Here is a 23,917-nt window from a genome sequence, read left to right as displayed (position 1 = left end):
GGTTTTGTTCCTGATCTCCTGACTACAAGGAGAAGGAAGCACCATATAAAGCTTCTCTTCTTCCAGTGTCTCCATGTATCCCCCTCTGAGAGTCACCCAGCCCTGCAGCTAACAAAGGGACTTGTCTGGGGTCACGTTGGTTTTTTTTTTTGTCCTATTTATTCAAAGTGGAATTTACACTAGATTTTGCTGGTTTTGTTGTTTAGCAGCTGCAGCTTTCCAAACCAGTCCTTACCACCCCACTGCAGAAGGTCATTCAGGTGCCACAGGGTCTGAAGCCAAAGTGACCAAAGTTTCTGTTTTCTGCAAGCAGTTCAGTTGATTGGTTTGTCAGGTAGTATTAGTGAGAGCTAAGCACTTTCCCAGCAAGTATTAAGGGTCCTGCAGTTACAACGTCTAAACCCTTAGAAGTGCAGCTATTCATGTATCTCACAAAGCACACCTACAATTTCTTTGTTGCTCCAGGTGTCACTGGTGATCACACAGAAAGCTCCAGCTGAGCTTAGGGCTTTACAGCCTGAAACAGGCATTTTTATGCCCATTCAGACAGAATGGGTACCTGAAAGAATATAGTACTTCAGGTTTTTTGTCCATGAGATAAGAGCCTTTTCCATAGATTTTTGCTTAGTGTTCACATTATCGAAGCTGCCTGCATTTGGCAGGCAGCTCCTCCAACTCACCCAGACCCAGTGCCACACAGAATCATAGAATCAACTACATTGAAAAAGACCTTTAAGATCCTCAAGTCCAACTATTACCCTAGGACTGACAAGACCACCACTAAATCCTGTAACTAAGGGCCAGTTTTTTAACACTTCCAGGGATGATGACGCCACCACTTCTCTGGGAAGCCAGTTCCAATGCCCGACTACCCTTTCCACGAAGAAATTTTTCATAATATCCAGCCTAAACCTTCCCTGATGCAGCTTGAGGCTGTTTTCTCTTGTTACTTGGGAGAAGAGACCAGACACCTCCTTCCTTCATTTCCCTTTCAGGTAATTATAGAGCACATCCACCACTGCGTCGCCTTCTACTTCCCTCCACTGCCCTACCACAGCCCTCATCTTGCAGCCAGCAGGAAGCCAACAGGTCTTTCCTGACCCACCAACCCCTCTTTGATGTCCACTTCTCCCCACGACAGGCAACTCTATCATTCTACTAGCCACAAGGCTCCTTCCAGCCTGGCACACATGGCTCCCTGTGTCTGCCAGCCTCCCTCACTTCCATGAGCAGAGGAGAAAGGGAAAATACAAGGGTGTGAATGAGTAGACAGGTAATGGCATTAGAAACTCCTTTTGTTTTTTTGCTTTGAAGAGCTTCCTGAAAATATGAGTGCTAAAACATATGGTGGGGATGTTAAACCTCAGGCTACCAAGCCACCATAGATCACCCAGGCCAGGTTATTGAGCACACATTTTTCCCTCAGCCAATCTCTTTCCCCACAGGCACTCAAAATTAGAGTGGGAACAAGCTTAACAAAGTGTTTTGGAAGTCACTGGCTGCCAGCTGTCACCTTTGCCAGGGTACCCCTGCCGCTCTCCTGTGATGGGACTAGTTATATAGGTGTTCCGACCTATGCTTATTCAGTGCAGAAAAGGGCTCCAGGCTGTAGCTGTAGGTGCAATATCACTTGCCACAAGAGGACATGTGGATGTCACTGCTATATGGTTTGTCCTTAAGTATCTAAGGCTAGAGCTACTTTTCCTGTGAATTGACAGCAATGGGACAAATCTCCAATATTAAATAAGACTTTGATTCTTGCAGCTGTAAAACTGCACTGCAGTTTACAGAACAGAAATTACTAAGAGTTGACAGTGTTATGGTGCTGCTGAGTAGCCTCACTTCAGGGCTGTGCTCGTACACATGCTGAGTGAGAAAGACTGTTCCTTAGCTACAAAGCTTAAACCATCAGCAGCTGAGAAGGTAAAACAGGAGACCAAAACAGACAAACAACTAGGAAAGGATGAGAGAACAGAGAAAGAAAAGCCATCTGATTAGAAAAACAAAACTATAATTCACAAATCAGATCAGGATTTAATCTTTCTGATTTCTTGGTGGTAATAATTCAGAGACATGCACAAATGTGAAAATAGGTTGTTTCATTGCAATAGCTAGGGGTCTGGTGGGGCAGCTGCAGTTCTTGAACGTGCTGTCTCTGGGATGCTTCTGGGGATGGCAAGGAGGCACCCTGGAAATAACCTGATGCTGCTGCAGGAGTGACGAGCACAGAACACTACCTTTCATCCTTTAGGTCTAGCAAACTCACTTCACTAAGAACTTCCTTCCAAGACTGTGCCATACTGACACCTCTCCATCCAGGGAGCACCCTGCTGCTGTGACTCTTGCCAAAGAGACTGCTCTTGCAACTTGGTTCAAGCACTGACCCCTCCTTTGCTGCTCTTCCTTTTCTGGTCTCTAGATAACTCTCATGGCTCAGTCTTCAGTTACACTGAGTCAGCCCTTGGCTTCCCAGAAGTGCAAAGGCGCTGTGCAGCTGAATTTGTTATACAGCTCAGTTGACTGCACAACCTGGGAGACCTAATTCATAGTTGCTCCTTGGCTACACCCTTATGCTCAAAACACATGAATCAGATCTTGAAAAATCATAGGACTGACTTAATGATCATGAGATTTAATAAAAACAAACACGGGTTTCTTTGTATTTGCTTTTAAAAATGATTTCATTTTTATACTTTTAGGTGGCTCTCAGATCAACGTTCAAAGCTCTTCTCCACACATGAGGGCTGCAAGCAGATGTAAATCCAGCACCTGGAGTTTTAATTAAAAAATTGAATGCTAAGGGATTTGTTGCTAAATCAGAAGCACTGGCAGCCTTGAAATCACAGCCATTTACATTGCTTCACACACCCTAGCTTTACAGCAGTGCTACCTAGCGCCATCTTCAATGTGATCAGAGGACCTTGAAACAGAAAGCTAGGCTAGAACTGGGACCTCAGTTTGGTATCCCTATTGAAGAGTGCAACCTCACTATTCCCAGATCCCCTGAACGTGCAATGCTGCTCAGAGATTTCTTTCTGACAAATCTGCTTTTCTGGCCCAATATTTATTGTCTGCAATATGAAGAACCCATCTAATATCTAAAATGCCATTAACACTGGTGGTATTCTCAGAGAGCTTGTTCGAAGTGGGATAAAAGAAGAGTAAAATTAATCTGATTTTGTGGCTTTTGGAGGTGGAGAAAAGCAAGGGTTGTAGTAAACTGACAGTAAAAAAAAATCACATTTTAAAGTGAAGGTTCCCCTCTCTTTGGATGGACATCTCTACCCAGAGAAAGTGAGAGCACTGGAAGTCAGTGATCTGGATCCATCATAAAAGAAAGACTGGCTGGCTTGTGAATCTTACTCTTGAGGCTTTCTGGAAGTGAAAATTCATCCAGGCCTTCAAATACAGCCTAATTGGAAGGTAGAATTTATTCAAAGCAACTGAATTTGGTCAGACAAGTTTCCTGGAAATTAGAAAGGAGTTCATACTGCACCATTGAAGCGTATTTTTAAACAGTGCAGACTCTAGCTTAGTTGATCACCTTCCCTTCTTCCCCTTTATGCTAATTTAGCCCCCTGGAATGACATTATTAAAGGTAGGAGAAAACCGCAAAATGCACATTTTGAACCAATTTTGGCTTTTGGAAACCTTGATTTACTGAAATACTTAAACTCCCCCTGCTGAATATTCTTCACAAATTCAAGATTTCTGATGTCAGTCTGAGCCTGGAGTTTAGACCTTCACTTCATTCAGTTTTTCCTATTAAAGTCTTGTGAAAAATGGGCAGACCCTGAACTCCTGCCCCTAAAATTCCAGAATTTATATACTTTGAAGTTTGTGGAGTGATGAAGAAGCTATAGGTGAAAAAATTACTTTTAAGTACAGCCCCAAAGTGGGTACAAAGACTGCGACTAATTCACATGAGGAAAGCAACCTAATTTGAAGTGTGGGGTTTGTGGTTTTCTTTTCCTGTGGTCATTTCCATAACTGGTTAGAAAATCAGCTCTGATCAAGGAATGTTTTTATTTGTTTTAACTATGCCCTACTTAATGGACATGTAATAATTCAAAACAATTACATTAAGGTAATTATGTTTTAATAAACATAAGCTTGACACTTCAGGCTGGAAATACAACCTGTTCTCTGTGCCAGTTAGGAGCTGTGAAATGAATAGGAGACAGGTGACTGAAGTTTGTGGGGTGCATTTATTAAACCAGTAACAAATAATCTATTAATCTTTCTCTAAACACCAACAACATAAAAGGGTTCCTCACCTCAAAGTCAGTTGCACTAAATAAATCCATGCGAACAAAATGAGACGCCAGAAGTTTGCATGTTGGGATATGATTTATAGCATGAATTAGCTCCTTTTTGTGTGATGAACGGTGTAATTAAACTCCAGTGGCAGCGTGTGACCATGGCAAATGGCTTGGCAGAGAGCTGATCTCTGGAAGCTGGCTTACAAGGAACAGGGTTTGTGCTCCTGGTGGCACCAGCAGGTCAGCAGGACAGCCTGGTCCCTGGGCAGGCTCCTTCCTACCTTTGTCAAGCTCAAAGGAAACGCGCGGGTTTACCAGGAGCAAGGCAAGCCAGAAGGTACTGTACATGCCCAGCGAGCAAACACAATAGCCTTTGTAAAAACAGAAACGTTTCACAGAAGCCTTCTTGCTGAGACTAGAAATATTCAGGTGAAAACTTCAAAGGGAAGCGATCAACTAAAAAATGGCAATACTTTCTGAGTATGCTTTACTTGTGATGCTGGTGTTACCAACTGGAATGATACAGGGAAAGGCTTGTGTATTTTCCTGTGGCTTCCTCTCTGTCTCAGCCCTTTAAGCACAGCCAGGTCTCCTGGTTCTCCCTGTTGCTTTTATTTCTGACGCAGCAAAGGAGAGAAAAGCATTTTAAAAGATATAATACTGTGAATTTGTACACTACACAGAGAAATGGGAAAAGCCAGAGGCACTTGGCATAGGTATCATTTCAGAAACTGCTTCTCATGTTCCCTTTCTGTTAGGCAGGGTTTCTACATAGCTGGGGGTCATCTAGCAGGGCCCCACGCTGAAGCTCGCAGTCTGCCAGGAGCAACAGTGTGCAAGACTTCCAAGCCTTCTACGTAAAGCTATCAAACATGCTTACTTGATATCTATCTGCTCAAGTAGATTATTTCTTCATTCATTTAACACCTCGCAAGGACACATTGCTACTATTGCTGTTGCTATTTTCAAGATTTTATACAGATTGCTTTTAGTTCATTAAGACACATGATCTCTATCATATGCCAGGCAAAAATAAATAGCTTAAGTTTCTTGGTAGTGACTCACAAGCTTCTCATTTACTTGAGAAAATAATGTAACAATCTAATATTTTTTGGTCTGACAGGCCAACAGAAAAATTGCTGTCTCTATATGCAAACAAATGCATTTTCACTGGTAACATCACTGCAAGTGATGGAGTTAAACTTCAAATTCCCTGTGTAAATAACTCTGCTAGTTATACTGGGTCTCTGCCTTCACTTTGTTCACTTTTTCTCTAAATCCACATACTTTTGCCTATTTTCTTTTCTTTTACTCTCTATAATGCCACATGGTCTGAAATGCCTTAGTTAACAACCTTAGCATCTTTTTTAGGGTCTCCTGTATCTATAGCCCAAAGGGGTGTTTCTGCAGATAGTAAGCTGATTTGTAACATTCAACATTATAACAATTTATCTGATTTATCCATGAACTGGCTTCAGTATAACATAAAGGTTATCAGTGTGCTTGTTTAATGCCTTTGTGATTTTGAATGCAACGGGGTTGCTAGAAGAACAGTTGGGAACACAGCATGTCATCTACAAAATGCAAACACTGGTTTATGCTTTAAAGGGTACTAAGCAAAGCTGGAAAGAAACATCCTGACACTACATTCCTTTGTGAAAAGTCCTTCTCCATTATTCTTACTGGCCCCTTTAGGCACTGGAAGCTGCTCTAAGCTGCCCTGTAACCTTCTCTTCTCCAGGCTGAACAAGCCCAGCTCTCTCAGCCTGTCTCCATAGCAGAGGTGCTCCAGCCCTCAGAGCATCTTTGTGGCCTCCTCTGGAATTGCCCTCACAGCTTCACGTCCTTCATGTACTGAAGCCCCAGGGCTACATGCAGGACTGCAGGGGGGTCTCACGAGAGAGCAGTAGAGAGGGAAAATCATATCAGTTGGTTTCTGGGTTCAAGCACACGCTGCCAGGTCATGGTGAACTTCTCATGGTCCAGCACCCCCAAGTCCTTCTCCATGGGGCTGCTCTCAATCCAGTCTCCCCCATCCTGTATTTGTCCTGACCCAGGTGCAGGGCCTTGCACTTAGCCTTTCTGAACTTCACAAGGATTGCAGGGGCCCACCTCTCCAGCCTGTCAAGGTCCCTCTGGATCCCATCCCTTCCCTTCATCATGTCAAATGCACCACACAGCTTGGCACCAACTTGCTGAGGGTTCATTTCTATGTCGTTACATATCATTTTTCTCTCTCATGTTTTTAATTTCTAATAACTCTGTTTAAGAAAGTCAGTTTGGTTTCCTGACTGTCATTGTCACAGCACCTAAAACCACAGATGATGAAGCTAAGTCAGGCTACTGAGGCAGTCACACATAATGAAAAATGAGTAGAAGCTGCATCCTTGCCTGATGCCACCTCAAGGGAGGAGATTTAGGTTAAGCTCTGAGCAGATGCAGCTGGAAGGCAGGAGGGATAAGAGCTGCAGTTAGCCCAGGAGCTATGACCAAGACTCTCTTAATCATAGCTTCAAGTTACTAGCTGAATGGCTTCCAGTATGAGCTTCTGGTGCCTCATGCAAGGAAATGGGTTTGTTACAAATGGTGGGTTTGAATGGGTAGCCAAACAGTTTCCAAAAGAGCTGATCTGAGAGCAAGGGCAAAAAGGGTTCATTATCAAAATTGTCTTCTGTGGTTTCCATCTCTCTTTTTTAGGTATCTTTCATCATTTACTGGTTAAGACTTAATACCTAAAAGAGAGCACAACTTGCCACTCATTCCCAGAGCTCCAGAAGCAAACATTACTGTTGTTTTTTAACCACAGACAGCAAACCTTTCAGACCACTTTCCCCAGCAGCCTGACGCTCACTCTCCTCTCCCCTTCATCCCTTCTTCAGAAGGGCAGTTGTAGTAGCTCATAGCCTAACACTGAGGCAGGACTGCATTTGACATAGTGACACGGAATAAAAATCTCACGCTGGGTGGTGAGTTGTGCAGACACTATAGTGACAAATGCAGTAACTGACTATACCAGCTTAGTGTTAGTATTGTATCTCATTCCGGTTCCAGAAATTCTTTTACTTTATCTTAATTTGGACTGGGTTTTTTTTGCTACTTTACCACTCTTGTTATTTACAGCAGGTGGATGCTGTGTTCTCCCCCTGCAATACAGACAATTAGTACAGTGCTATATATTTTGCATTTAATTGAATTCCATACACTTCTAACAAGGTTGCTGATCTCATACCACTGCAGTAACCTCCCTGATATGAAATTTCATTGGAAGAATGTTTTCTGCCTGAGAACCATTCATATACACGAACTGCTGCAACCAATTAAAACATTAAGGGACCTACAGTTGAATAAATATCAGTGAAAATTTAAGAACAGAGCAGTAGTTTTCGTGCAGTTTTATGGAAAGTCAATAGGTAACCAGAGGTCCAATTACAGGAAATGTTTTTGCAGTATGAAATAAAACTGTAAGAAATAGAGAAGTAAATGAGAATGTTATAGTCACCTAGCATGTTTTTGGTGCTGGCGTAATGAATTAATTAAGAAGAATCAATATTAAGTAGTAAAGTTGAAATCCGGCTGTGAGTTGCACCTCTTTAAATCTGGCATAATTTCATAGACTTCACAAAAATCACGCTAGATATAAAAGTGAGAAACATGGAAAACTCTCACCCTGACAAACCAAAATTTATCATCTCTTTTGGCCTAATGTCCACCTCCCCCTGACTATTTAGTGCAGTCCATGGGCCGGTTCAAAAGCCAATGCCCCCATTTAATATAGAGCAGCAAGGTAAAGGGCAACATTTTATTCCCACTCAGCTACTTCAGGGTGTCTCAGCAACAAAGCAGCTTCTTCCTTTATCAGTGTGTTTCAAAAAGAGCGAGGAGGAAAACTTCTGTTCCTCTCCTAGTTTCGTTTTGGGCCATACAGTCTCCCTGGATTTATGCTCCTGCACTTCCCTGTTTTCTTGCAGACAGCCTGCCAGCAAGCCCCATTTGCAGCATGCATGGGACGGCAGCATCACCCTCCCCCATCTACTTGCTGTTTGCCTCATCAGCACCCGCAAGTGCTTTTTGCTGTTTAGACACCAAGCTGCGCACCTCTAGTGCTGCCAGGTGTGCTTGGTAAAACCCACCAAGCCATTCATTTAAATACTTGTTAAACAGGAAGCTGCTGCTGGAAAGTTGAGCGTTGCTTTATGCTTATACAAACAGTGGGAACAGGCATGACTGTCATTTTGTGATGGAGTGGAAAATCTGAATGACTTGCATTATTCCACATGTATCCCCTTGAAAACAAACCCGAAAGGCCATTAAGGACCCTGATCAAATCTCTAAGCTTCTGCTCTGGTAACAGCAGCAAAAGGGTTAACTTGCACAGTTCTTTCACTGCAGATGTAGGCGTTAAGGAAAAGTGATGCACACAAATGGTGTAGCATTGGTGTTTCCCTTGTGATTGAAGGAAAGTAGTTATTAAGGTCAGCCATGCTTATTTTTGGCTGATGCGAAGGCCCTTTCAGCCTGAACACTCCTAAGGAGTGTACTTAAGGTTAAGAAAGTTACATATTTTGTGAGTGAAGTAAACAAGGGAAGCAAGAAATGTTGGTGTGTTGAGTACCTCCTTTTATTAGCTGTGGAATATTAAAGCTTAAGATTTTGATTTAACCTCTGTCTCCAGCAGAGTTGGGCATCAGTATTGTCAGGGATGCCAGCGAGGTCAGCTGCATCTGTGGTGTCTCCACAGAGTTTGAGGCATCAAGGGGGATGCCAGGTTACAGAGGCATGGGAAGCTCAGAGACGCAGCCGAAGGGTGCGTGGGTCACAGTCATTTGGGCCTTCAGATGTTCTGTGAGGGCGTCTCTTCACGCCTGTGTTTTTTTGCCAGCTCTTTCTGTTCTGCAGGAGACTCCCTTGGTCTCTTTCCTTGTGTTCTCATAGGCCGTCCATCTGCAGAAAGCACATAAACTCTGGGACGAAAACAGCCCTTTTCCCCCTCTGTCATCCAGTGATGGTGTGAAAGCCTCCACACTGACAGTGCCTGCTTAACCCGCTGTAGGCTTACACCTCAACAGTGACTGTCACAGTAGTTTACACAGCTGCCGGTGCCTGCCAAGCTTCACAGCGTAGCCAGGAGAGCTTTCCTGAGAATACATTTGGAAACATGTGTTGGGCTATCATGGAGACACATATAAAGGTGAAAGCAGGAGAGAGCCTTGCATTCTACCCAAGCAGACAAAATGGTTAGCAGTTCTAGTCAGCTTACCAGATATATCACAGTATTTTTCTAGTCATCGTCACACTCCATTCTTCATTCTCTCCTAGTTGCCTCTCTCACTTCATGTTGACAAGTGTCATGTAAACAGTCTTACTATTAATAGAAAAAAATATATGTACATGTTTATAATGTATACATTGCATATTTTATATGACATTTGAATTCCTATTTCTAACTTATGCTCCACAAATTAAGAGGTAATTGATGTTCTGCTGCCAAGAAAATACTTTCAGTTCTAATCACTCCTTCCTGACTTTTTGTAATAATTTTCTTTTTGTGCTTAGGCAGGCACTGGCATTACAATATTTTGGAAAAGTGCCCTCTTTCTGCAGTGTTAAAAGGCCTCTGCATTTAACATTTAATATACTCTCGTCTACTGGCATGTTAGGCTGAGCTCAGAAATGCATTGCAAGCTACAGGCTGAATGATTTCTCCTGTGAATGTCTTAAATCACAAGAAAATATTTTTCTGGTCTTTAAAATGTGACCTGAAAAGCATTCAAAATGATTGTCTGCACAGTAGGTAAGATGTTGCAAAAGATCATCCATGGCCAGGTAGCATTTGTGGCTGCCGGCAGCCTGCTTCCTCCCTGCAGCCCAAGCAAGCCCTGATCCCTTTCTCCTGCAGAGCCCACCCTGATCCCAAGATAGGCAGGTGAGGTAATGCAGCTGCTTCATGACTGTGACCCAAGAAGGTGGTGGGTTGTTTTTTTCTGTGCGATTTCGCCAAAATAGAAAGTCAGAATTAGCACATACAAAACACATCTAAACAATGGAACACATACAAATTAGAGTACCCACCCACAACGCCTAATACATAACCAGTGAGTCATGCCCAGAGCCCAGTGTGAGAAATCTGTGTAGGTGGGTTTTATTTAGTTTTCTTTTTGATTGCAGTTGTGCTTCTCTCTTGCTAATAATTATTGCACTCTGAACTAATAAACAAGGATCTGAGCTTTCCAACACATCCAAGTAGTAAATATTTCATTTGTTAGACTTAAAATTTGATCCCTGTGAAAACTCAAATGAAGTATGTCTTAAGACCCTAGGCCCCTTACTGCACACTTCAGTTCAGGGTTTAAAAGCGCGATACTAAACCACTGGGATGAATCCAGTTTGAGGTAGTAGTGACCAAAGCAGTCGCTGTTAGCAAGTTATTCAATCACTTCTGCAAAATATGAAATCATATGAAATAAAATTAAAGGAAATGAACAGTGATAGACTCCTGTGGATGAAAGGACACATCACAAACATCACTGGCAGTACTGGCTTCTTTCTTCTTAGGCTCAGCAAAGATGCCAAAGTTTTCAAAGGTGTGGAGCCTGAGCTGCCTTCTCACGCCCAGGGATGGTCCCTCCAGGTCAGGGCTGGGGCTCACTGGCAGGGCAGCACATGGAAGCACTTGACGCCGCTCCCTCGTCTCTGATCAGCCTCTGATAAACAGGGAGAAGCCCAGTCCATGGAGACACAAACTTGGCACTTTTCCTGAGTGCTGCACTTAGGAAACCAGCATAATGAAAGAGCACATAGAAGTCTAAGCTGTTTGTAAGTGCAATTTGACTTTTAGTGATTTCATTTTAATCATTCTGAGGAACAGATTGTTCTAAGCTCCACAGTAATGTATATTTTTACATTATTTAAAACAAGTGAGTTTTCTAACCAGCCTCTGAGGGCCTCTAGAAGTTCCTGTATTGTAATTACTGCTGGGTGTCTTAATGCCACAGACATCTGAGGTTTTCCAGAACATCTAAGTGGACACTGGTTGTAATTTAGTAGCCATGATTATTGCTTGACGTCATTGTTGCAGTAGAAGTTGTAAGAAAGCAAAGTAATTCTAAGGTGAGATATTTTTTAAAGTGCTCGTTGTTAGTCTGACTGTGCCACCCCTACTTATTTTTGTTGCCTGCATCAATGGAAAAGTAATTACAACTTTTAGGGCAGTAAGGCACTTTTGAAAATCCTGCCCTTAATTTACTGCTTCTGCAGTGCTTCCACTTCAGTTTCCCCGTTTCTTCTTTGCTTCTAAGTTTTCCACATCCATTCCCCCCATCTCTTCAGTACTTTAGTATCATCCTTGCCTTTGATCTTAATGTCTTCTCTTTTTTCTTACTGTCTCTCAGGGTATTCTCCCAGGGTTGTTTTCCTATTACCATAGACAAGGTGACTCGTGGTGACCCATCCTCATGTTGTGACAAGCCACAAAAATCAATACCTCCCTCAGCTGGAGCCTCCTTTCTTCCACATACTCACTCAATCTTATGTTTCTGATCTTATTTAATTGTTCATCTGGCCATTAAAAAAGTCATAAAAAGCAACACATAACAAAGAAGATTTATTTCTAAAGTAATTCTAAAAGTACGCTTGCTTTCTCAACCATCACTTATTCCAGGAAACTTCAGTGAACGGATAGACTTGCTCATGTCTACAGTTGCAGCAGTTCAGTATTCAACGAGATCTGGCTAAGTTCAGTATTTTCTGACCTATGGAAATGCTCATTTAGTTACACAGTGTTCAGGACCCCTGCAGTTCACATTTAAGGTCTTGGTGAGAATAGCCCAGCTTATCTGCTGGTATGGCAAATGCTGAATGGTATGAGTCACAGAGACCCCTGACACATTGCAAAAAGGCACATTAGAGGGAAACCTTTATTCAGTCTCTCGGATTCATGCAGCTTTCCTTCTTCCATCCTGAATAGGAACACAGCCAGGGCTGACTAGTGTTTCCACACAGAGTCTCCTTAAGTCATGGTCTAGACTCAGCAGTTTTGGAATGGACTGTAAATTATAATCTACTACCCAGCCTAAAGCAGACACCACAGCAAGGAACTTGGATGCTGGGACTTTCAGATCCCAATGAGATTTTGGTATTCCAGAAGGATTAAAATTCTTCCAAAGCGAATGTCTTGCATAATCATAGCTCCATGCATCCTCAGTCTTTTTTCAGAGCATATGAGTTCACTGGAAATCTGATAACTCATTACAAGCTATGGAAGCTCCCTTTCATTTGGACACTTTTCACAGCCAGTCTAACTCGCTTTCTTCAAATAGCAAATGTATTTTCTTCACTCATTCCACTCTAAGTGTTGATTGTTTTTCAGTCTTTTCTTGGAGAGACGTGTCTCTTGAACGATGATAAACACTTGGCAGCTTTCTCCCAGGCAGTGATAGCCAGAACTTCTGCGCACTCATGCAGCTTATTTACTCATAACCTGCTACACTCCGCACATTCAAAGCTCTGTCTTTGGTAAAAGCAGAAAAATAACATCTCTGTTGTACTGCAAACTTACTTTTTTTTTTTACTACTACTATTTTCTCAGAGGGGAGAAAACACCAGTGCTGCTTGGAAATCACAGGGGCGTAGAACAAAGAACCTCATATGACTACATATGCCAGATGTAGTCCACAAGTAGCTACGGTATTATTAGTTGTCCTTTCAGTAACCTCTCCCTTGGGAGCATAGATGAGTGTTTGCAAGGCACCTGCTTCTCTGAGAACAGCAGGTAATTTAGCTTTCTTGGTAGTTATAAGAAGCTCCTCAGCCACTAAGTGGGGACATATAGTCCCAGAAGTCAAACTCATCTGGAGCACAGTTCTCCTTAAAATAAGGTGATGTTTAATACAGTGCTGTATTAGACATAAGAAAAGAAAAAATGTACCATTTTTCCCCATATTCAATGTTTTCCAACTGACCACAGGAGCAAACGCAGGGAATAGTGCTCCACGGGATTATGGAGTGCTACTAAACTGTTCCAGTGAAGTGTTTTCCAGATGTGCTGAGCAAGACTTCCACTGCCATGATCTGATTATAGAGTTCATCAAGTTGTTACGGTTCAGAAAATAAGAAACTACGAATACAGAAGTTAATGGTAGTTTTGCTGTTGATGTACAGGGAAAGTGAGTAGATCCCATCTTTGCAAACCACGTTCTGCTTCCAGCCTGCCCAGCAACATTACTGGGGTTTGGAAGTGGTATGTCACCTGAATAACATTCTGTCTGTGTCCAGACTGCAGGGATGGAATACCTCCAGTGCTGGTGTAATGTCACACATGTGAACACTAGCGAGGCACAGAGCCCCAGGCCTGGCAGTGTGGGTTTCACTGATGTGGCACAGTTCCTCAAACAATAGCCAGCTAGAAGGAAACAAGCAGTACCAAGTGCCTGTCTGGACTGCAGTGTCTGAGGTGTGCAGAAAAGGACCTGCAGCTTTAGTAATGTCACTAGGGGTATGTGATTGAATCCCTCTCTGTGGACAAATACAGCTGGGCTGTCCAAACATATTTTCAGTCTATCCTTTCCCAAAGTGTCCTCTGATCTCCAAGCCTCTTGCTCTTTCCTGTAGGCTGCTCCTCATTCCTGTTCTTACCTGATATTTTAACTTTCCCAGATCCTGTTTGGAGACAGTTCTTTCCATTGTGACAACCAATGGAAGGGACCAGCACAGCTTTCTTGCCCTCTCTTCGTTGATGCCACTTTTGCTCCTTCCCAGTTGTCACCTTTGGCGATATGGATTGCTAAGAGTCTGGGATGACCAAACACTTTCCACACCAGTTCACTGGCAGCTGAATGGGTGTCACTCACATGTTGCAGCCATTTTAACATTTTTCTAGAGGCAATCCTATACTCTGCCACTGTACTCTGTTACTTTCTGTGACAGCTTGATGTCACTTGTACTTAGGTAGTTTTTTTAAATTGTATGAGCAACTCCAACCAAAGTAATATTATTTAAGTGAAGTAGATTTCCAAAAGACAGAAATATAAAGTGTAGGTCAAGTAATGTTACTATGCAGTCCATCACTGTTTAGAGCTAAGGATTTCTAGGTAGCACATAGGAAGTACTACTCTGCACAATAGTACTTACTCAATACAGTACTACTGTGTACTCAGTACTCAATAAAGTATTATTTAGCACAGTAGTTTGTGTATTTCAGGCTTAGATTTGGCTAGTCCTGTGCAGAGGAACCCAATACTTCTCTGGTCATCTTCCTTCCTCTGTCCAACCAGGAGATGGTTTTATGAGATCTGAGAATTGTTGGGATGAGGGAGAGTCTCTGTTTCACATCTGTAGGAAGACTATCCAGGCTACTGAGACAGCTAGATCTCACAGGTGGGAAGGATTGACATTTCCATCCCTAGGTCAAGAATGGGACTAAATAAGGAAAAGGCACAAACTCAGGTGGGATCACTCAGTGGAAAGGTTTGGTGTCCATTGTCAGTCAAGTTCAGACTAAAAGAAAAATCCCATAAGCTTTGTGGTCCCAAATCAACATTTCACACTGGGTTACCTCAGCTAGCTACATTTACCCCTATCATGCTTCCACTGCATCAGGTGTCTTAACTTGGTTTATTTCTTGTCTCTTATGAAATCTCAGAAATTTTAGAGAATAGAGTATCTTCTAGGTTTTCTACTGATAAAAATCTTTTCTTCTGTTGCAAATTAACTAAATGTCCTCATGTCTCTCCTACAACCCACGTTAAAATATGGAACAAATCACAGACACTTCCTGGAAATTTTAGCTCATAATTTGCTCTGAGCTGCACTTTGTTTTCCACTGGCTACTTCACTGTCATTTCTTCTTAACCATGAACCTCAGGTGGTGGTGAAACATCTTGGATAAAACATCGTGAAAGCTGCATTCTCACCTATTTAATTATTTTTTTTTTTAATTTTGCTTGTTTTGATGGCTCCTACTGTCCAAAATCATTATTCTTCAAAATAAGATGGAGAGAAATTACAATTTGGGTAAACACTGAGGACTGAAAGCTTTCCACTTGGACAGAGCTCCCGTTCTTCACATTCAATGGAACTTTATTTAATCATGGAATACATGTTCAGTCATGCAAAGAAATGTAAATTCTTGATTCTGCAATTAGGGCAAAAGTCTTATTGGCCTGAGATGAATTTTAATCTAAAGAAATGCTATAGGGTTTTATCCTGTGTGTAAAACACATACAACAGCCCTTTCTTCCTCCTGTTTAATTAAAACTAACACAATGGACTGAGTTCCTTTTATCTGCTCATTCCTTCACTGGAATTCAGATTTTTATATATTTTTCAATGGAAATACTTTAGACCATTCTAGGCAGACCTCCAATATTTTACTGATCCAATAAAAAGTATCTATCTCAGAGATGCTTTGGCTGTTAGATCTATAACCAGGTAAAGCAGCGCTGTATAGAAAAGCTGCTGAATAAAAAAGAAAGAATGGGTGGTGCCCCATTTGGCATCCATGCAGCAAGGGATGTGTGATTTATTATTAGCAAGACAAGTACAAGAGAAGATCATCATCCCAAGGAGTCTCAGGCTATGGGTTCTATGACACATTTCACGTGCTTCTGCTCCCACATTCTGGAGGGGTGTGCAACCTCAAGTCCTGGAGGCATTTTGCTTGCACTATGATGAGGTGACCAAAGAGCCTCAGGAATGTGGAGCTAAGAGTTTCTTCCTGCCACAGCCTTGCTTAGAGTGTTTTTCTCTCAAAAATCAATAATCAGCACTTCATGTTCGTGAAATTGCATGCAAGGAGAGGTATCGAGGTGAGCTTTCTGTGCTATATTATTGCCTTCTATGCACCATATAGGAGAAATTACTCCATCCCCAGATTAGATAAAGTGAGCTTATTAAAATTCCTGTTAACATATATGGTAAACTTCCCACTGATTTTAATGGGACATGGATCAAGCATGAGAGTCACAGGCATACAGAACTAGCAGTGATCCGACCTTACATTTTTGGTTTGTGTGCATGCATGTAAATACAAACCAGCAGAAAGAATTTTTTAGTGGCAGTAGATTAGCTCAAGCTTTACTGATAGATGAAATATAGGCATAGAATCCCGTGGCGATGAGTGTTATTGAAACCTCTAAGACAGACAGAACGAAAGAAAACACAAATGTAGAAAATCAAAGTCTTGGTCTGTGCAATTACTGAATATACGTTAAGAACAACCACAGAGTGCTGGAGCCCAGAGCTGGCCCAAAGCTGGGGAGCAAAAAGCACAGAGGCATGGACAAACACCATAAATCACTCTGGCAGGCCTATCATTACATCTGTAGAAAAGACCACCTAGAAGGCCAGAGGGAAGGACTCACCAAGGCTGTGTCTTATGCTGGAAAGCATTATGGCTGGAGATATGCTGCTTGCTGTAGAATTGCAGCTATTCTGAACACTAATAATACTGTATCTTTGCAGTTAGTATAAAGCAGGAATTATTTACCATGTGATAGTCAAACTATTTAATTTACTAGACGGGCCTGTCATAACCCAAGAGCAAAGAGTTATGAGGTCATTTCATTATCACTTCGGTATTAAACTATCTTGATGAGCCAGTAGAAAAATTATTAGATGTGTTTTCTCACAGCTTGAAAACATTATGTCTATTTTCTTTTCAAGGAGTTGTTATGACCTCCAGTGCAGATAAGAGTTTTCCCTGATGGGGATAAAACAACTTTGTTAAATCATGCATCTCAGCAGCATTTAAACAGGGTGTTTTGGCAGAGAGAGAAAGTGAGAGGTTCTGCCTTTTCTCCCAGTGGCAAAGAGTGTATCTGACAAAAATGTAGTCCTCCTTTCTTTTTCTTTTCTGTGTTTCAAAAAGACATCTATTATCAGATCAATTTGTTTATTTACTTTTTTCACTGGGAGGAGGAGTCATTTATTGAAAAGTTCACTTGGGAAAATTGAAACTACTGCAGCTTGCTTTACAAATGGTCTACTGACAACCAGCGAAGATTAAATTTCATGGAGCGTCCTAATATGCCACAGAGGACATACTAGCATTTGCAAGGATACTATCAAACATGGGCTACTGTTGGTCTTCCTTCTTGAGGTAGAACTGGTCACGTTGGTTTCTCATAATTCTTGAAGGTAGATTAAGCCTGCTTATGGACATCTTGCCCCTCTCTACAGAAGAGAAAAAACTGCAAAATGCAGCCAAGGGAGTGTCAGTGTTAATCTGATGTTTGAAAAGTTTAATGAGATTCCTGGTGAATGGGTTACTCTTGATGCCTGTCAATAAAGTACTCTGGGCTGGGCTCTATATGGTTAAGCCAAGTGACGCTTCACATGCGTGCATAGCAAAGGATGAGGCAGAGGTGAATATTTCCAGCATCATCATGTGCATTACTCAGCAACAGCTTGTCCTAGAGTCTTGTACTAATTATGACCTGAAAGAAAGGGTAAGGTGGTGTGTGCTGGCTTTCTGAAGCATCAGCCTAACAGTTTCATGGCCGGTTTTTCATTGTACTAACTTCTCCATTTCCAGATTCAAAAAGGAAATGCATGTGACATTGGCATCCAGCAGTTTCGCTTAGCCGTACTAAGTAAGATGAGATTTTAGGGACAGTGTTTTATTGACATGGAGATACTACTTTTGTATTTCTTTCACCACAAGTATTGAGAGCTCCATTCAATACCAAACATAAGCTTTCCAGCTGGTGCTGAGCCCCATGCTGCTGCAGTTCAAGTGCTAATGCTGTCACACTTAGCTAACTTAAAGCTGACTCAGGTGTTGCTGTGCTACACCAGACATCCACAAAGAGGTTAAGTGACTGGCAGTTCTTCGTGCAGGAATAGAACCACATCCTGCAGTCTAGAACAATCCATTTCACATCGGTATTGCTTTTGCCGCTGGCTTTTGCTAAAACTGGGACACTGGATTAGATGAAAAATCTTGTCGATAGGCTAAGAAGGAAACAATAAGACACTCTGAAGAGCTGACTTAAACAATTTCCAGTTTAAAAAGACAAATCAATATGTGAACTTCTGGATTTGTACTTCAGTACTTAGTATAATGTTATAATGCTGCAAATAAATGGGCAAAATGCACTAGCTAGGAGAGTATAATACCACAAAAGAGTGAAAAGAAAAGGCAGTTGAGGCCTGGAGATCAGTAGACCATCGTGATTTTTCTGCATCGCCATCACTAATCTACTGCGTGACCCTAAACAAGTCACTTCTCTGAGCTATCTACTTGAATAAAAGAATTTATAAAAGCCTCATTTTACACATTTAGAAACAATACAAAAAAGATTGGAAGGGACTTCAAAGATCACCTGGTCCAGCCTTTCAAGGCAAAGCACGATGACCTATACTAGATGGCCCAGCATTCTGTCGAGCTGAATCTTGAAAGCATCCATTGCTGGAGAATCCACCACTTCCCTGGGGAGATGGTTCCAATGGCTGATTGTTCTCATTGTCAAAAATTTCCTCTTGTGTCCAGTTGGAATCTCCCCAGGAGTAACTTACTCCCACAACCCCTCGTCTTTTCCATGTGACTCCTTGTAAAAAGAGAGTCTCTGCCTTCTTTCTAGTCACCCTAAAAATCCTGGAACATGGTGATAAGGTATCACTGTGCCTTCTTTTCTCAAGGCTCAACAAACCCAGTTCTCTTAACCTTTCCTTATATAGCAGGCACATTTACTATGTTTGAAGGAGCCCTACAGAAAACAATGGTAATTTATTTAAAGTATTTTAAAACTGCTTCCAGTTTGCTACTGTGTAAGCTTAGTTGTGTCTGTCTCAAGCACTGAAAAGCACCATTTTTATTTGATCAAAGCTGCAAATGTTTTCTCATGATGACAATCCTTGAATTTAATCAGTTATTTTTTTCCATTTCTTGTTAGTATCCCTTTAAAGTAAATGGTAGGTTCTGTTTGTTCCATGGTTTGTATCCATTCCTCATCAAAGCAACAGTCTGAGCTGGGGAAGGGCTGCTCTGACTTGGGTAACCATATTTCCATAGCATATGATTCCTTGAATCAGATTAAACCTTCCTGTTGTTCCATAGAAGTTGTACCTAAAGTCAGAGTCTGCACATGACAACTTCCCTGTCATATGGGTGATGGATCAGTATTTCTTCTAAGCTTCACAGATGCCAGGAAAATAGGATTTGCCTGTTTGGAGTGCAATAGGATAATTTGAGGGCAATAGGATCTCCATGTCTCCCCCCCACCATCTGTAGTGATCCTCAGAGTTGAACACAACTGATCTGTGCAGCCGTAGGGCCACTCCATTGACATCAGGCCTTGGACACTAGGTTGAATAGTTTCACATTGTAGTAGCTACCTTTCTTAATCCCTTTCAGAAATTCATCAGACCAAAATGGTCTTTGGCAGCTGCAAAATGGTAGTGTGGTGCCTGGGCTGTAAATTTGGAGCAAAGGAAGGCAGGGTGGTATTAGGAACTGACTGCCCATTAGCTTTAATAATAGGGAAACAGTTGAAATATCAGTGTTTCAAAACTTACTTCAGAGAGCAGTTGTTGGAGGGGTTTCATACCCCAGAGAATATCTGTTGCCAGCCACCACTTCCTATGTGTAAAAAGTTAAGCTGAAATTGTTCACAGTTGTGGAATTGTGTGTTTGTGGCAGCAGGTAAAAGAAACAAACAAACAAACAAATAAAATAAAAGGAAAGGAAAATGTAGAACTGTCTCAGAGACTCCACTTCTGGCTGCAGGGGCTACCTGGGCAGGAGTCACAGAGCAGGTTCAGCAAACTGAATTCAGCATGTGCTCCTCATCACTTCACCTGCATTCAGACCATCATGTTCCTCTTCTTGCTGGACCACCTCTAACATCCCAGACCTCAAGGCAGCACCAAACAGCAAGCTCTTCTTTCCTCTTCTGTCTGTTGCAAGAAGTGTCATTCTTTTAAACAGATTAAATTTTTTTCTTCTCAAAACAATAGTGACTTGAGATTTGGGCTGGGGAGCATTGAAACTGGGAGGAGAAAGGCAAAGCTAAGACCTGATGTCTAGAAATGAATACTAGACAGTGAAGAATATTTTTAGCAAGTACCTAGCAAAGCTCCTCTTTCCCCATAAACATAAAGCATTTTATTCTATTGTAGACTAGACTTCAATACCATAGAAAGGGGAAAAAAAAAGTTTTTTCCTCTTTTGTTCTCAGATGGTCAGTTTTATGGTATGTGTGCCACCCTAGCTTCCTGAATGTCTGACACACCACATTAACCCTATGGCTTGATTTTCAACTGGAAAGCCAAAGGGACATACAGTGATGTGGTATTTGGGCATAGTGCGCTCTCCTGCTTAAACTGTTTGTGGCTCCAGCATCCTTGAACCACGTGGGCTTTCCCATGCTCCTGCCAGGAGCCTTCACACCCCGTCTTCCTGGATCTGCACTCACTGCTTCTGTTCCCTTCCCTCCCTCAGGCCACTCTGTCATTTATATATGTTGTAGGGCTGGCAGCTGAAAGTGTTTATTGCTGATGTTTATCTCTGTGTACTGATCGTTGTTCTCTCCTCATGTAATTTTATTGTTTTTCTATCTTTAATGCCTGTTATTTGTTGGCAAAGGAAAGCTACTGAAAGAACAACAAAAAGTGCTCTAGCACAGAGAGGTGCACAATGAAAAGAGGGATTGAACAGAGCATCTTTTTTACACTCAGCAGACAATGGCTTGCAGTCATTTAGCATGCAGAATTTTTCCCGTTGCTCCTTGTCAAAAGCACATTTCATCAAGGAGCCTGGCAGGGATGTGGCAGCTGCTCCAGGATGTGAGGTGACCATGGACCCTGGCGGCAGCAGCCATGGGGTGACTTAGCTGGAGCATGGTGACCAGCAGCAACACCCCCCAGCACTCCTAATGCATATTATTTAGTTAATGCTTTCACATGTGGGTTTGCTCTCTACTTACTTGAACATGTAAGAATGGCTCCGATTCAGAAAGCAACCCTGGACAAATTTTTCACGAGGTCTGACCTCCAGAAAGTCATCGATGTCAAAAAGGAGAAAAACTGGGGCAAAGGACAATGCAGTGCCTGACAGAATGGGAAAATGTATTGCCCCACAGTTGAGACTGGTGTTTCTGATAAGGAAGGACAGACACAAAAACTATGGATCTTCATCTGAACACCTTTTGAACAGCCATGGGGTGCAACGTTTGAACCCAAACCTGATCTTCCTTGAACTTTCAAGGTAGCTGGTTTATGACCATCTCTGATGTCAAAAGCCTCATTGGTGTTTTGTTCAAAACCTTTTGTTTAGTCTCATCATTGTTGTTCACTTCAGCCATAATCGCAAATCCTGTATGCTTAACTGCAGAGTTTGCAGCAAGAGTGAGAGCACGCTGCAAGTTTGACACAGGTGGATCAGAGGATTTTTTGCAGAAGTGGTGGAAGACAGAAAAAGAAAGTTAGAAAACGGTACTGGAAATTATTATGCAGTGACAGACAGCGTTGAGCTACTTTGTTTAACACTGTTCATACCATGAGCTCTAGCCTGCTGCTGATGTAAACATTTGGGCATATCCTTAGGACACAAACAGAAATGGAAATCAGATAGTTTATACCAGTGAAGATGATATATTTCCAGTAAAATTCCTTGTTTTGCTTTCTGTTCATTGGAAGGCAAATTTCAGAATGAGAAGTAACCCCACAGCAGTGTACTGAACCCTAAGGTTATCAATAGCAGCATCTTGTATTGTCTAGAAATGTCTTGCCCTGGCTTATGCCACAATTTCCTGCTCTTGTTAGGTTTTTTATTTTCTAACACTTTTACTCATCAACTTTATTCTGAATCCCTGATCCAGCCAGGTGCTCTTGTAGAGAATGAACCAGAAGCCCTGAAAAAGTCTATTCTCCTTTAACGATGCATTTAAGTACAGGATTGATATTGAGTGTATTACTAATTTCATGGTTAACAGTACATCAACTTAAGAAGTCTTGGCCATGATTCAGCAACATATCCCTATTCAGCAAAACATTTAAGCATGTACTTTAAATTCTACAGACTTCAACAAGATTTCAGCCTGTATTTAGGAACCTAAACATTTAAATAGGTTTTTTCCTTCTTTCACGGCAGGAATTACTTACTTAGCCTTTAACAACTTAAGATGGAAAAGACATCCTAGTCCATCCCCAAGCATGAGAGAGATTAAACAGGTAGGTGACACAGAGCTAGGATCTAAGTGAACTCACCTTCATTTCACTCCAGGGGCAGAAGTCTGAAGCATCTCTTCCTGAGTCTTCAAGTCATCTCTTCATCATCCAAACACCCCATTTATCAGAAGGTTTCATGTGTCTCCCAAGACCTTGATATAAGCAGAATTTTATTGTCAAAACCATTTGAAGTTGAAGAGAAGCCATTTCTCACTTTTTTAATAAATAGAGATACTGTTTATATGAATAAAAGTGAAAAGCACTTTCCCTAGATACTTTTGAAGCTTCCAAAAATAGTCCTAACTCTCAGCCAAAGTTACTGTTGCTGAGCTGCCCCAGGAGAGCATCAGTACATGGTACTGCTGTGTGAAATATTCTCACTGCCAGTTAAACTGGTGAGAAATCACGTTTTGGTGGTTTTGTAATAAAACAAAATATTCTGTGGCCTGGCCCCTAATTCTTGGCTTATTCCTAAAGAAACAAAAGGCTGTTTCCATAGCTACAAAAATAGGGAAACATATCTGTAAAAAATTAGGCTGCAGTCTAAAACTGAGAAATTTCACAATTTGCCCATAGTTAAGCAGTGATTTGATCTGCAAAGAGAGCTTTGTTATGTTCGCAGTAAAACAGTGAACTGCTTGAAATACATGTTTTCCTCTTGATCAGATCTGAAATGTGTATATGGGCAGTTCTCACACAAGTTACTACAGAATCCTGCTCTGTCACAGGACCTAATCCTGCAAGGTGTAGAGTGCTCTCAGTTCCCTGTCATATTAGAAAGAGAGTAGGTCACACAAAACCTATTTTTTTTATATCAGAAAGAGCTAGATTTTGGACTTGCTTTTGCATTCCTTACCTGCCTGAATAACCACATAGGGCAACCAGATAACAGAGTAAGAGCTGTGGTAATGGATCTTTTACTTTTGACATAGCAATAACTGTGAATAGGAGAGCCATTCAGTCAAACTCTAAGGACTAGGGGACACAGTCAGCGATACTTGCTTATTATTTTCTTTAATTGAGGGACTATTTACAAGCTCAGCAGTCTTTAAAGCTCAGTATGTATAATGTCTAAAAATATTAAGGATATCAATATAGTAAAGTAGAAGGGGATCTGCTGAGCACCAGCCATCAATTTGTTTTGAATGGCATCCCTTCTAATAGTAGGTAGTCATTGGTAAAACTAACTATGTGAGGCTTTATTTTCAAATATCATAATTACCTACTCTCTCTAGAAAATGTAGCTTTATGAATGCACATGTGAATACATAACTGTTTGTTCAGCAGGAATTTATTCTGGTGTTTTAAAGCATGTCTTTAACATAGTGATGTGAGCTTCTGTGAATGCATAAGAAGCATAGAACTTATAATTTATAGCACCTTCACGAAGCCTCAGAGCACTGCAAAGAACAGCACTGGCTACCCTTTAGGGACAACCCATGATTATTTTTTTCACAGACATAATGGTTGCTTAGGGTAGAACAATGGCTGCA

The sequence above is a fragment of the Neopsephotus bourkii genome, unplaced genomic scaffold, assembly GCF_033783945.1.
Source record: "Neopsephotus bourkii isolate Nb327-2 ecotype Australia unplaced genomic scaffold, CSIRO-AGI_Nbou_v1 NB_272, whole genome shotgun sequence".
Lineage (NCBI taxonomy): Eukaryota > Metazoa > Chordata > Aves > Psittaciformes > Psittacidae > Neopsephotus > Neopsephotus bourkii.
Note: the sequence above shows the minus strand (reverse complement) of the source record.